Raw genomic sequence first — 13,982 nt, 5'->3', positions numbered from 1 at the left:
CACACTTCCTGGCAGGAGACAAAGCTCTCCCATGGAGAAAATAACACCCAATTACATCATTTCCAGCAATCACAGTGAACAAACCCATGCAAATGGCCAAATTAAGGCTTGAAAGGAGCCTTCTGCCATTCCCTAAATTGTTATACCTTTCATCAAACCCCTTTAACAATCTCTCTGAACCTTTTCTCTGTCTAGCCAGGAGATCCACATTAACCAACCGGCCCACCCAGGGCTGAACACAACAACAGCGATTACAGACACAAAGGCTGCTGTTTACGAGGGGGTAGAAATGAAAATAGACACTTATCTCTCTCTAGACCCATCACTTCTCTCCCTGCTCAATCCTGCACAGCCTCTGCATCCCCCTGCCAAACTCCAAGTCTCTGCCTCCATCTCATGGAGAGACTGGATCTCTTCAGCTTCACTGAGTTACTTTTTTTTTTTTTTTTCCTTAAACCAGACAAAACCCACCCCCTCTCCCCCAATTTCACATAGCCCCAGGCAGACTTACAGCATGGAAATTTTTAGCCTGAACAATTACTGCTTGGCAGAGAGTTAACTGGCTGCAAACAGGATCCTATAATGGGCACTCTTGGCTATAAACAACTTGCCTGGCTTCATTTTAAGCAAGTTCATACCTCAGGATAGATCTGCCTCCCCTGCCTCTCCCGAAGTCCATTTCACAGCTATTTATGTTTAATAAGAGGCAGCACCAGCAGCATGGGAAATCAGCAGCACATCCACCATGCAGGGTGGGTGCTGGTGCACACACTAAACCAATTTATCTTCTTCCTCCATCGCACAGACAGAGCAGATTTAGGGGCAGTGAGCCCCAGTCCTGACAGGACAACCAGCTCCTCTTCTCCCAGCAATCCCAGCAAGGGATGGAACAGCCACAGACCCCACTACTTGGCCCCACATCCAGGGCTGCCTTTCTGCTATTTCCAAGGACAAACACCACAGCTGAGCTGCTTCACCCTCACTCTCAGCCCCCACACTGCTGGTTTTCCACATGGAGCCCAGGAGACCCTGGGGAAATGCTATTTTTACAGTCCAGTCACCCTGAGTTGCACAGCAAGCCTTGAGCAGGGATGCTCTGAGGTGCTGCTGGAATTTTGAGTGGGATATTTTAGCTGCAGAAGCCTCTGCCCATGAAAACTCCAGCAACTCATCACCCAACAACATCCTTACAAAATCTGAAAGGCTGTGTGCTTCCTTTGCCTCCCCCCAGCAACAGTTTCATTAGCCCACACGGATCCCCAGCTCTAAATTGCATCAAGGAAAGACAATCCTGCAGCCCTGGCTCCCCTGGCAGAGCAGCCTTGTCACAGGAGTTGTCACAGGAGCTGTCAGGACTGCGATGAGCCTTTGGACAGGGACTGCTGGGATGGAGTCACGGGCTGGTAATTAAGTGACAGCATTTGCCTGACGCTGAGCTGGAGCTGGGAGAGGAGGAAGGAGCCGCTCCAGGAGATGCTGCAGACCCTGGGAGGTGGATTCAGCTGCAGCACAGAACCTGGGGCGCAGCTCAAAGCTGGAAAGGACCTGCTCAGGCAACACAAGACCCTCATCTCCCACCCTGATGGAGAATGTCACCTGGTCCTGTCTAAACTGATGGGGGAAAAAAGGCAGGAAAGTGCCACATAGTACGGGTTTTGCTACTTTCTGTTGTGAAAAAAATCATGATAAAGTGGACCATCCACTTAGTTGGAGGGTCTAGAGGCAGATTAATTTTTTTTTTCCCCAAAAAGTTTTAGAAGGTCTTTCAAGAGCAAACCTGTGGTAGTCACACTCTCTGAACAGAGAGAGACATAATTCTCTCTCCAGGATTTTTCCTACCTCTCTTCTCCTGCATTTTTCCTGGAGAAAGAAGTGAGAAAGCTCAGAGGAAGAAGAAGGAAAACAATTCTTATCTCTCCTTGCTGTGCCTGTTGTTTGGCACATGTGGAATGTGTTATGGAGATTGTTTACCAGGAGTGATTTGTTAATTGGACACTGGTGATGGTTGCTTGGACTGATTGACCAGTTGGGTCACAGCTGTGCCGTGACTGTCTGGAAAGAGCCACAGGTTTTTCTTTAGTGTCTCTTTAGTACAGTATCTCTTTAGTGCAGTATTTCTTTAGCATAGTTTTAATACAGTATTAGCGTAATAAAACCTATCTTAATAAAGCATTTGTTCAGCCTTCTGAACTACATTATTCCCTACCTTGGGGTCACCCTGCATTGATACAAACCACTGAATTTTCCAGCACATCCAAGTTTGGAGAAATTCCTGTTTTTATACAATTTGCTGTAATGCAGGTGGTTAACGTGTCATTGTTACATGACATGACTGCTGGTGTAATTTTAGTGTACGGATTGATGTGTGGTAGGAGCAGCTAAGGATGCAAGATCAAGTATTTGGAGGGGGAAAGTTCTGTTTCAGACTGAGAGGAACAACAGATTTGTCTTTCCAAAGCAGCTGTGGGGCTGCTGGGAGATAAAACCGGCACTGGGAGAGAGAAGAAACAATGGGAAGGATTCCACTGATTCATGAATGGAAAAAGAGATTTGCTTTTACAAATAAACTGTAGGTTTGCTGATAGATGAAATTAGATATTGAAAGATGAAAGAAACAATGGTGAAGAAAAACCCCTACATTCCATAAGAATTAAAAATTAAAAGGGAGGGTTGTACATTAGAGGGGAATCTCTGGGATCAGGTGTTCTGGGGAGTCTGAACCTCTCCAGTACCTCAGAAATGGGGAGAGAAGGAAAATGTGGCTGGAAATTGGGATAAAAAGGAGGCTGCATCCACCAAAAATGTGAGAGACCCCAGGGAAATGCCCCATGGCCTCTCCCTTGATTGGAATAAAGGACTCCTCTGTCTCCTTTTTGGACATCACCTCTGGTGTTTTTGGATTAATTTTCCCAACAAGACCCATCTTTAAGACACTGGGCTGCACAGAAAGGAGCTTCCCAGTGTTCAGTCTGAAGCCCTGGAAGAGCCCAGCACTGCAGGAATGCCAGACATCCCACCCTCGAGTCAGTGCTACTCTTCCCCTTTGCTGTCAGGGCTTTCAGCACAAAATAAAACTCTTATTTAGACAGCTTCTAATCAAGTTAAAAATCTCTTCCAAACCTTCCCTCCTCTGGAAAGAAAAAAAAAAAAAGAAACATCACATCTCTCTCCCTTCTCCATCTCCCTCCCCTCTGCCTTCAAGTGCTCCTTGGAGTGTCTCTGCAGAATCATGTTTATATGCAGTGAGTGCTGTTGTTAGTTAATAACATCGCGATCGCTGAACCTCCCTAATGAAAGAGAGAGACAACATAAACTGTCATTTCAAACAAACATGCAATCAGGGTACCAGCAGCTCTGGAAATATTATCTTCCCCAATTTCACGCGCTTCACGCAGGAAATGGGCTGCTTTCATGGAGATTCTGGTGCATGGCTCCTCACACCCAGCACTGGGGAGCAGTGGGGACACATTAAAGCCATGAAATTGCCTGGGCTCTGAAGGAGGAATTGTTTTAACAGCTGCAGCCAGGAAAGGACAAATAGCAGCAGTGATTATATCTTCATTGCTCCTCGTAACCAATGCACCAGGCAAGTTGTAATTAGGCTGTGAAAGGCTGAAGGTTTGATAGCGAAGGCTTTGAGCTCGTGATTAGACACAGCACATTTGTCCTGCCCCATGGCCACCCTGGCCCCTTCAAAAGGGGAGAGCAAATCTCCTGCCAGGCTCTCTGAGGGCTGAAAATGCTGCTCAGCCTGCAGAAAGCAGTGCCCAGGGTTCTGTGGCTGGACACTTCTTCCTCCTCTTCCTCACAACCCACGTCATAGAAGCCCAGAAGGGTCTGGTTTGGGAGTGACCCCCAAAAACATCTCATTGCAACCCCTTGCCATGGCTGTGCCACCTCCCTCTAGAACAAATTGCTCCAAGCCCTGTCCAGCCTGCCTTGAACACTTCTGTCTCCACAGCTTTTGAAAAAATGCCATTTTCCAGCTTTGGGGTGATCTCCAGCTGACAAAGCTGATTTAGAGCAGCTGATCAGCTCCATGTGCTGGAGACCTCAATAATCCAAAGTGTCAACTGGCCTACAGAGCCCCAGTGATGGTGGCAATGGTCCTTCCAATGCAGAGGATGATCCCCTCCAGATTCAAAGACCTGCTGAGGGCCTGACAAGCCACTGCGGCTTGGAGACCTTGGATGGTCTTCCCAGCCACAACCCACCTTGCTCAGAGCCAATGGAGGCAGCAGGAATCCTGCCTGGCTTTACCTGGAACCACCTTACTCAGCCAAAAAATGGTGGGAACCAAACCCAGAATGGATCCACCTCACATGGTCTGACCCTTGGATGTGCTTGGACAAGCTGGAACTTGCTTTTTATTCCAAGCAGAATTAGTGTCTGACAGTCTGTGCTCCTGCACAGGCTTAAAGGGACAGCTCAGCTGAACAGAGAGCAGGCAGAGCCAGAGCTGACACCTTCCAGGGGCTTTCCCTCAGCTCTTTCCCCCCATAAACATGAGGGATCCTTCTGGGAAGCAAGACTGAAAGATGAAACCTCATCTTCCTCCTGATGCCATCACCACCAAGTGATGCCATCACCTCCAAGGCAAGTGGAAGAGGCTCAGGGGTATGCACTGGAGAAGGAAAACTTGGAGAAAAAAGACTGAGTTTTCCCTTGCAAAACATTTCATTAAAAATAAAAAAAAACATCTCAGGGAAAGCCAGACTACACTTATTTACTGGTCCCATCTCTGACCATGATAGGATTGAAGGAAAACAGGGTGGGAACAGCTCAGCCCCACCCCACTGCCTATGGAAAGGGACAGGGTAAGGGAGGTAAATCACAGCAAACACTTTCTTCCTGTAGGTAAAAAAGGGGCTAATTTCCCCTCACCCCAACATTTTAATCAACACCCACACACTGAGAGGACCTTGTGGGAGAGCATGCAGGAGGTGACAGCACTGCCACCCAAGCCTGGCAGCCACATTCAAATTGTGTTTGAAAACTCTTCTGACATTTAAGAAAAATCAACAAGCATCTCAGGTGATGAGGGGAGCAGGCATCTCACTGGCTGAATGTCACATTTAAAGCTGCAGAGATAGCAGGTGCTTTATCTCCTCAAGCAGGTGGTTGGGCTGGTAAACAAGGCACTGAGGGTCAGATTCTGCTCTTGCACCTGCATTTCTCCATTGGCAGCAGCTCTGGGCTTGCACCAAGTGACAGACAGCCAGGGCAGGACTGGAGAGTCTATTAAACTTTAATACTTTGAGCATCAACAAAGAGTGAGCTACCAGCCCCCTGCCTCGACTCCCAATATCTCTACGGGTCACAGCCACACCAGTAAAAAATTATTGATTTAAATTGGCAGTGCCCTTTTGGAATCAGTTGTCGTCCTGACTGATGTACAGATATGAGCAAAAGGACATTTGAAGCATTTTAATGCACTTTTACTGCATTATCTCTCACCAGGATCTTCACTGCTTCAAGGAAATGACTCACATAGCAAGTAGAAGAACCCAATGTAATTAACGACCTGGCAACTCTATAATGATCCTTTCTACATAAAAAGGTCTTCCCTATGCTATGAATAGACTTCAAGTAATTTATTGTGAGCCATATAAAGAACAGACTGCTTTGACCTTGGGGATTTTAAGTTGTGGTGGGTTTTTTTTTAACAACCATAATGCAAAGAATATTTTAAGTGATAGCCCTTAAAGAAAAATTTTTAAATGCAATGTGAAAAGTGAAGAATCATCACAAACAGCCTTCCAAGAGAATATTAACAAGGATCTGCTGCATCATTTAGGGATGAGATTTCAAGACTAAACAATAGATTCCTTCCATTTCTGATGGGTGTTACTCTAAGCCTCAATGAACTGAAACCCAGGTGGGGTTTTACTCCCTCAGGAATTAATGGCTTTGCAGGAGAGCCCATGGGAAGCCAAGAATGAGCAGTTTCACTGCATTCTCCAGGCTGTACCTTGAAGCTGATCATCTGCCTTTTATGAACCCAGCCAGGATGAGCCATCATTTCCACAGAATTATAGAATATCCTGAATGGGAAGGGACCTGCAAGGACTGAGTCCAGCCCCTGGCCCTGCCCAGACCCCCCAGCAATCCCACCCTGGGCATCCCTGGCAGCGCTGTCCAAACCCTCCTGGAGCTCTGGCAGCCTCGGGGCTGTGCCCATTCCCTGGGCAGCCTGGGCAGTGCCAGCACCTCTGGGGGAAAGAACCTTTTCCTGACATCCAACAAAACTTTCCCAGGCACAGCTCCAGCCTCTCCCTCTGGTCCTGTCCCTGCCCCGGGGAGCAGAGATCACAGCTGCCCCTCAGGAGAAAGCTGCAGACCTGGATGGGGTCTGACCTCAGTATCTTCTCCAGGCTGGAGAGATGTGTTGGACACACACCCAGCCCACACACCCTCCCCCTCCACGCTTTCCTTTGCTCCCCATCCCGAGCTCCCTCTGCTCACATCAGCACGCGACAACAGAAGGAGCTCAGCTATGATTTACTGCAGCAGGACTCTGGGCAAATTGTTGGCTTTGTGTCCAGCCTGATTGTTTCATTTTGGCTTTTCCCTTTTGCAGTGAAGCCTTTACTCCCTCCCTCTCACTCACACCTTCCCTGCCCATGCATGTTTCCTGCTTGCCCCTCGTTTCTCGTTTCATCTGCCTTTCATATCCCCCATCCCCTGCATTTTCACAGGGACAGCAGCATAGGCAGGTGATTTAAGCAGGAGTTGAGTTCAGTCTATCAGGGCTCTTTTCAAGGTCTTTGAGAGAGGCAGGGACACCTGGAAAGGGGTCACATCACACACAGGATTAGTTGTGGCAGGACATCTAACACGGCGTGCTAGAGCGACTTCCACCCTTTGAAGTACCCGGAGCTGTTTTGATTCCTTTCCCAGAGCTTTGGGGATGTCTCAAATACAAGGAAACATGTTGAGCAAAGGAATAAATCTGGCCCAGTAAAGGGTAAGTTGCGAGTTCGACTGGAAACAGCTGGGATGGAACCACTTTCCATCAGAGAAATGAGATTTGTTGGAAGAGAAGCACTTTGCGGAGTCAGGTCTTTTTCTGCAGAAATTTCATTTCACAGAAGAGGGAGAAAAAAATCACATCTGACAACTTTGAATCATCCTGCTTTGATACTCCTCAAATCCAGTATTTGCATTGTTTCAAAACAACTTTAACCTCAGTCTTGTTTTCCCTCAATTGTTTCCCTGTTGTGCGTTTGCAACAAAGACATAAATAAGGTAATGCAAACCCAAGATATGTTCCTGCCTGTAATGTTTTAAAGGAGTGAGGAAGCGCAGCTTTTCGCTCCTATTCAAATCAAAGCCACCAAAACTCACAGCTGAAGACAGAACTTCACTAGTGGAAGGGCATAAAAATGTGTTTCAAATGTATTTCAAAATTGGATGAGGATAGAGTCACCCTTTCCATCAAGTGGAAGTGCTTGAAGTAGTCAAGAGGCGTCAAATTGATGACAGCAAAACACCATTTATTCACCTTTTCTAGGCTGTTGTATCATATTAAATATACAGGACTAAATTTCCGTATGATTTAAGCTTAAGTATAATTCTCACATTTAATTAAAGAGAAACAAAGCAGCGACGTGTCAATACCTGCTATTTTGATTTCAAATCACTTCAAATACTGGCAGAAGTGAGGGGGCTCGGGAACATCTCAGAGAAGAAAGTTATTCCTCCCCAAAAAAAGAAGAATAAAATCCCTCTGCCATCCTGCTTCCCATTGACTACCAGATCACATCACTCTCAGTCGCTACCATAGCTCACATTAAAAAATTAAGTCCATAACTGCAGAGAAGCATCTTCCCATTTCTTTTATAGCTCCTTGCCACAACGAGCGATACATCTCCATTATCCCAGCACTCTCACCAACACACAATAGATCTGAGCCAGCATCATAAATAACATTTCGTGTAAGGAAGCTACGCTGAGGAGAGCAGGCATAAATTAACGCTCAGCCGTGTAACTCTAAATAGTATTTTAGGCCTTGTCAGAAACCAATTATGCAAAATATCCTCCTCACCAAGATCTGCTCGTGATACTTCAAAGGATTACCTCGTTTCCAGCACCGTGGTCAAGGCACGGGGATGTGGGTTGGGAAAGGAGGGCTTAGCTGGGGGGTGCTCAGATGATTAAACCCTCTGAAGTCATCCAATTACTGACATCATGGCTCGAAAGCGTCTGTGTGCTTCCAAACAACGTTTTAATTTGCTGTTTGTAATGAAGATGCTTCCACTCAGAGCCGAGCCCGTTATCCCAAGTCAGCCAACATCCTGAAGCAGGAGGGACTACCAGGAATGAGATTTGCAAGGTTTAATCAAAGATAGTACCAGTACCTTTACACTGTTTTGGCCATAACCCAAAGGAACACAGCATCACCTTATTCCAGCCAGGAATGAAGATTTAACACCTTTCTCAAGGTCACACACAGCCGAGTGGGAGAGATGGGGATAAACGAGAAGCATCTGTTATCTTTCCATCCCAGGTTGGATTTCCAAGCCTGGAACTGGTCAGAAATCCCTAACTGGCTGTAAAAATCTTGCCTGCTTTCTGTTCAAATGAGGAATGGGTCTGAAAATCCCTGAGGATGTTTACTAAAGTCCCCAGCAATTGTTTATCAGCACGGATTTAATTGTCCCAGCAACCCTGTCCCTAAGAAGACAGCAGTTGGGGTTTTAATCCTCGTGATTATGATCCTCCTTACCTCATGCAGCAGCCGTTCAGATTTTTACATTTCCAGGATTCTCCCCAAAAAAACAAAGGCCAAGCACAGCTCCTGCTGATCCTCGGGCACCACATTGGCTGCTCACACCTCCCTCAACTCCAAGAGTTTGTTGCAAATCCGATGGCAGATGTGATTTCCAGCTGGGTCTATAGACCGACCACAGCAGGTTCATTAATAACGATTATTAAGTGCTTTATGTTACAAATTAGGCCTGTAGGAATACAAGAAATACCCAGCCTGTTGGCTTGCAGGCTCTTGTCAGGAAGAACTGTAAATTCCCATTGTCACAACAACATCACCGTGACAAAATGGGGATAGGAACTCGTCATAAATAAGGCTTTAAAATAGCTAAATCATCATTGGGGGTGAGAATATAAATTAATAGTCAGATGAAGCCCCATGGAATGGCTCAGATAACAGTTTCCATTCATCAAGCACACGGATTTTCAGAAGCTGCATGGAAAACATCTTCCTTTTGCTGCCTCCCAGCACCCAGAAGTTGCAACCACCCAGGTCCAGGCATTTTGCTTAAAATATATCACAAATCCCCGCCAATAACCTTTGGAAATTGATAGATCAGGCAAAAGAGGAGCTGCTAAAATGATAGAGGGAGGAAAAAATCACTCCTAGTCATGTCCTCAAGAACATCCATGGTTCCTCAGGCAGGCTGGGAAGAGTTGCAGCCACCCAGGCAGCCAAACACTGGCTGGAAAAGGCAGAGGAGCAGGGTGACAAGAGGGGGGAAAAAAACCCAGAAAAATGTTCCTTTAATTATTTTATTCTCCATTTAATTATTTCATTCCCCACACTAAGGGACAGTCTGCCCTGGAGAGGTGACAGGGAAGAGCAGAGAAGCTCCATACTCCCAAATAAGCTTCAACTCCTGAATATGTGGCACCACGGCACCAAGAAAGAGGGAAAAAGACTCAAGGCTGGAAGAAACCAAGTTTTTTACCTCAAAAAATGATGGGGAAAGCCATTTCCTTCTGCTTACCCACCAGTCCCCACAAAGCAGTGTTCCCAGGATCCTGCAGAGGACACAGAAGATGGATCCACGTGCACAAGAGATGCCGAGGCCGCAGACCCCACCAGGGATTTCTCAGGAATTCATTTCCACTCGCTTCTGCCCAAGGCTGGATGCGAGGCAGCAGAGGAGAGGGAGCTTATTCATCCCTTACTGGGCCCTTGGGGCATCCAGCTCCCCCCCCACCATGAAAATTTTAATAAAACCAGTGCATCGACTTTCAATTAGAAGGCCGTAAAACGGTTCATTTTCATCTGTTTGTTGCACAGTAACACAGATCCCCGGGAGAAAACAGCTCCTTTTCCAGACTGTCTGCGACGCAGAGAGCATTAATTGAATATTCTGTTGAAACCACCTTCAATTAGTGCCTCTGAGTTTTGCATGACATTCATCACTGCAGCTCGCCCCGCTCTGCGTGCGGCACGTTTGGGGTTTGGCGATGCTCACATCACATTAACTCACAGCATTAGCCCGAAAATAACAATTTTATTTGCTAATGAGATGCTAGCTGGGGTAGGGCAGGCTGCTGCATGAGGCAACACCTCCGTGGCATGAAGCAAAATGGGTTGCCCAGCCACTGAATTACCAGTATTGATTATAAATTCCTCATCTAACCCAATCCATTGCGTTGCTCTTCCACTCTTGGTGAATGGAAAAGTTGAGGGCAACCCTGTGGTTGATGTTGTAACACAGACACAGCTCCCTTCTTGGGGTTCCCCCACCAGAACTAAGTGCATTCACTTCCCAGATGGAATTCAAGCTATAAATGATTGTCCTGTGGATCCTGAAGCACCATAAAGCTAGACATTTCCTTTCTTGGGCCATAGTTGAGGCAAAATTCAAGCTGAGTAGGGACCAAGGATGAAAGGTCCACTCCAGGTAGCACTGCCACCTGCAAACCTGCCCCACAGGGCAAGACAGCTGAAGCCGTTCATCCCAGGGCTGATTTCTCCCAAAAAACAAAGGAGTTTTGGAGCAAACACTGTCACAGACCCATCCAGCTCACTGAGCAGAAGTTCCCACTGCAATCCCCAAAACTCTGACAAGCTGTGATGCTGCTCCCCCTCCCTCAGCATGGAGCAGAGATGCTGGAGAATGTATTCTGGTGGAAAGGTGCTTTTATGACTCAAATAAAAAAAAAAAAGCACATTTCTGTTTTGTATTCCCCTCTGCTGACTGGAGGATCTTCTTCTGCTGAGTCCCTTCCACTCCCTCCCGCAGCTGCCAAGGTGTCTCCACACACTGATGCAAAAGGCACAGGGGAGCCAAGGTGTCTGCCAGGCACCAGGAGCTCAGGGTCAGAGTCCCAGGGAAGGAAGGGCCAAGGAGTGCAGGGATGGAGGATCTGCACACCTTACACGTGGCTGTGTGTCCTGCAGGGAACAGGAATGGCTCAGCTGCTGCAAAGCAAGGCATCTCCACAGAATCCCTGAGGTTGGAAAAGCCCTCCAAGATCGAGTCCCAGCCGTGCCCAATCCCCCCCTTGTCCCCAGCCCAGAGCTCTGAGTGCCACCTCCAGACCTTCCTTGGACATCTCCAGGGATGGGGACTCCAAACCCCCCTGGGCAGCCCCTGCCAATGGCCAACCACCCTTTCCATGGAGAAATTCCTCCTAACATCCAACCTAAACTTCTCCTGCAGCAGCTTGAGGCGTTTCCCCTTGTGCTGCCCCTGCTCCCTGGGAGCAGAGCCCGACCCCCACCTGGCTGCCCCTCCTCAGGGAGTTGTAGAGAGTGAGGAGGTGCCCCCTGAGCCCCATCTTCTGCAGGCTGAGCCCCACAGCCTCTCCTCACAGAACTGATTCTCCCAACCTTTCCCCACCCCTGGCCACACTCCCACCCCTCAGTGTCTCTCTTCCAGTGAGGGGCCACACCTGGACACAGCACTTGAGTGTCCTGGATTGCCAAGGAAATTGTATCTATTTGCCATCTGTATGGCAGTTGTCTTCTGTTCAGGGGGCAGTTTTTCCTTATCTCTTCCACACCCCCTCCTCCCTCCAGGCAGACCCCTGCTGATCAGAGGCCATTGGATGTCCCTGCATGGCTGATAAGAACTGCAGCATCCCATGGGAGATGTGAGCCCAGGAGGAGGAGCCAAGCATTCCTACCTGGATAGAATCTGAGATTCTGGGACACCAGCACGGCTTCTGCACTGGATTTCCCAGAGGAGCAGCAGCTGCCTCTGCCCCTGGATCTCCAGAGGCAGAGTGCACCCTTCTCCAGGATCCCTGCTCCAGCAGAACCAGCCCTGGCACTGCAGGAGGGCTGAGCCACAATTCCAGTGGCACTGCTGCCAGCCCCCTGACCCACAGGGTGTCAGGCTGTGCTCTGGCTCTGCCAGGGTTGGTTTAGTTACTGCAGTGTTTATTTTATCCTTTTATCTTCTTCCATAACAGTGAGGGGCCACACCTGGACACAGCACTCCTGGGCTGCCAAGCTGATTGTATCTATTTGCCATCTGTAGGGCAGTTGTCTTCTGTTCAGGGGACAGTTTTCCTTATCTCTTCCACCCCCACTAGGCAGGGAGGGGAAATCTGCTGATAATGAGCTATTGAATGCCAGTGAACTGTTATTCCTGCTCCCATATTTCTTCCCTTAATTTCAAATTTACAGAAATTCAGAGTGAGGGGGTTGCACTTTGCATTTCAGGGGAGGCTCTGCCTTCCTCAGCAGACACCTGGCTTTCCAAACCGAGTCATTGTGGCACCTCCCCAGCAAAAGCCCAGCCAGGCAAGGAGGATCCATCACTTCCCTGGGGCACAGCCTCAGCTTGCCCAGCTCGAAGGGAGCTGGAGCACTGTGAAAAGAAGAAGGAAGCAGGATTTGTGGAGCAGGTTGTCATTTACGAGAGCGCGTGGTCACCTCCTGAGAAGGCACTGTCACCTCCTGAGGTGACACACTGCATTAACAAGGTGATATTAATAGGCAGATCCTCCATGCAGAATTTCACCCACGGAACTGCAGTGACGTTTAACCTTGTGCCAAGTGCGCAGCAAGCTGATTATTTTAATTACAGGGTGGGATTTTTGTTGGTTTTTTTCCCTTCCCTGTTGCAGTTCCATTATGAACTGCACTTCAGCCACATCACGGAAAAGCTGAAGGGAGGAGGGGTCCATGGCAGATCCAACATCCACGTGCAGTCAGGGGTGGTCACCTGGCTGAGCACCACCACGTGGGCACCTGAGGTCCCCTGCCAGCCCCAAATCCCTGCTCGAGCCTCTCTGTGCAACATTGCTGGGACATTTAGTGCTCAGCACAGAGCAACTCACACTTCTTGTACATAAAACATCTACATTGACACCTGAGCTCACAGCTGGGCTCTTGGCTTCCACCAAAGCCATGGAAAAACCCATGTTTGCCTGACAAATAAACCCAAACAAAGTGTTTTTGAGAAACCCCACGCAACAGCCAACTTTTTTTTTTTTTTAATTGTTCCTTAACTTCCTATCTGCAAATCTGCAGAGCACTCTAACATAATCAGGTCCTCTGCACAAGGGATTAGCAGGCTTATATCCCGTGGATCCAATCAGCAAAGTCTATCAGCAAAACATACTTATGTTGATACAGCTATTATAATCTGCATAATTCTTCTGAGTTCACATACTTAATGGATAGCAAACAGAGTCATTACTGCTGCTACTTCCATCCCTAGGATCTCTACGAGCCATTCACTGCAGTGTTTTTTATTATTCATAGCTTTAGTTATTGATTTTCAGCAGAAGATCCATGCTTTTAAGCACCATAAAAGCAAGAGAGGAAAACAAATAGCACTATTCCAAGATTAATACGCTGCTCATAATAAAAGTATTGCTGTCACATGGCGCTGGGTTGAGCCGGTGGAGCCCTGACAAATTCCATGCAAAATGGCTGAGTTGCTTAAGCAGCTCGTTAAATAATTTAAAGTCAAGTTTTACTGGAGGCAGGAAAGTCCTTCCCCAAATCCACTCCCTTCGATTTATGAGTCTGGAGTAGGTTAATCAACACAAGTTGAATCCCAGAAGGGCACAGAGCCTGGGGAGGGTTTGAGGGACATGGGATTTAGGATAAGAAGAAGTGTGATCCCTGTGTGGAAAGTTTAAGGGACATGGGATAGGATTTGATGGAGTGGGATCCCCACATGGAACATGGCCAGTGGAGCCCTGACAAATTCCTTGAAAAATGGCTGAGTTTCTTAAGCAGCTTGTTAAATAATTTAAAGGCAAGTTTTACT

The sequence above is a fragment of the Serinus canaria genome, chromosome 24 (genome assembly GCF_022539315.1).
Source record: "Serinus canaria isolate serCan28SL12 chromosome 24, serCan2020, whole genome shotgun sequence".
Classification (NCBI taxonomy): domain Eukaryota; kingdom Metazoa; phylum Chordata; class Aves; order Passeriformes; family Fringillidae; genus Serinus; species Serinus canaria.
This window is presented reverse-complemented; position numbering follows the sequence as displayed.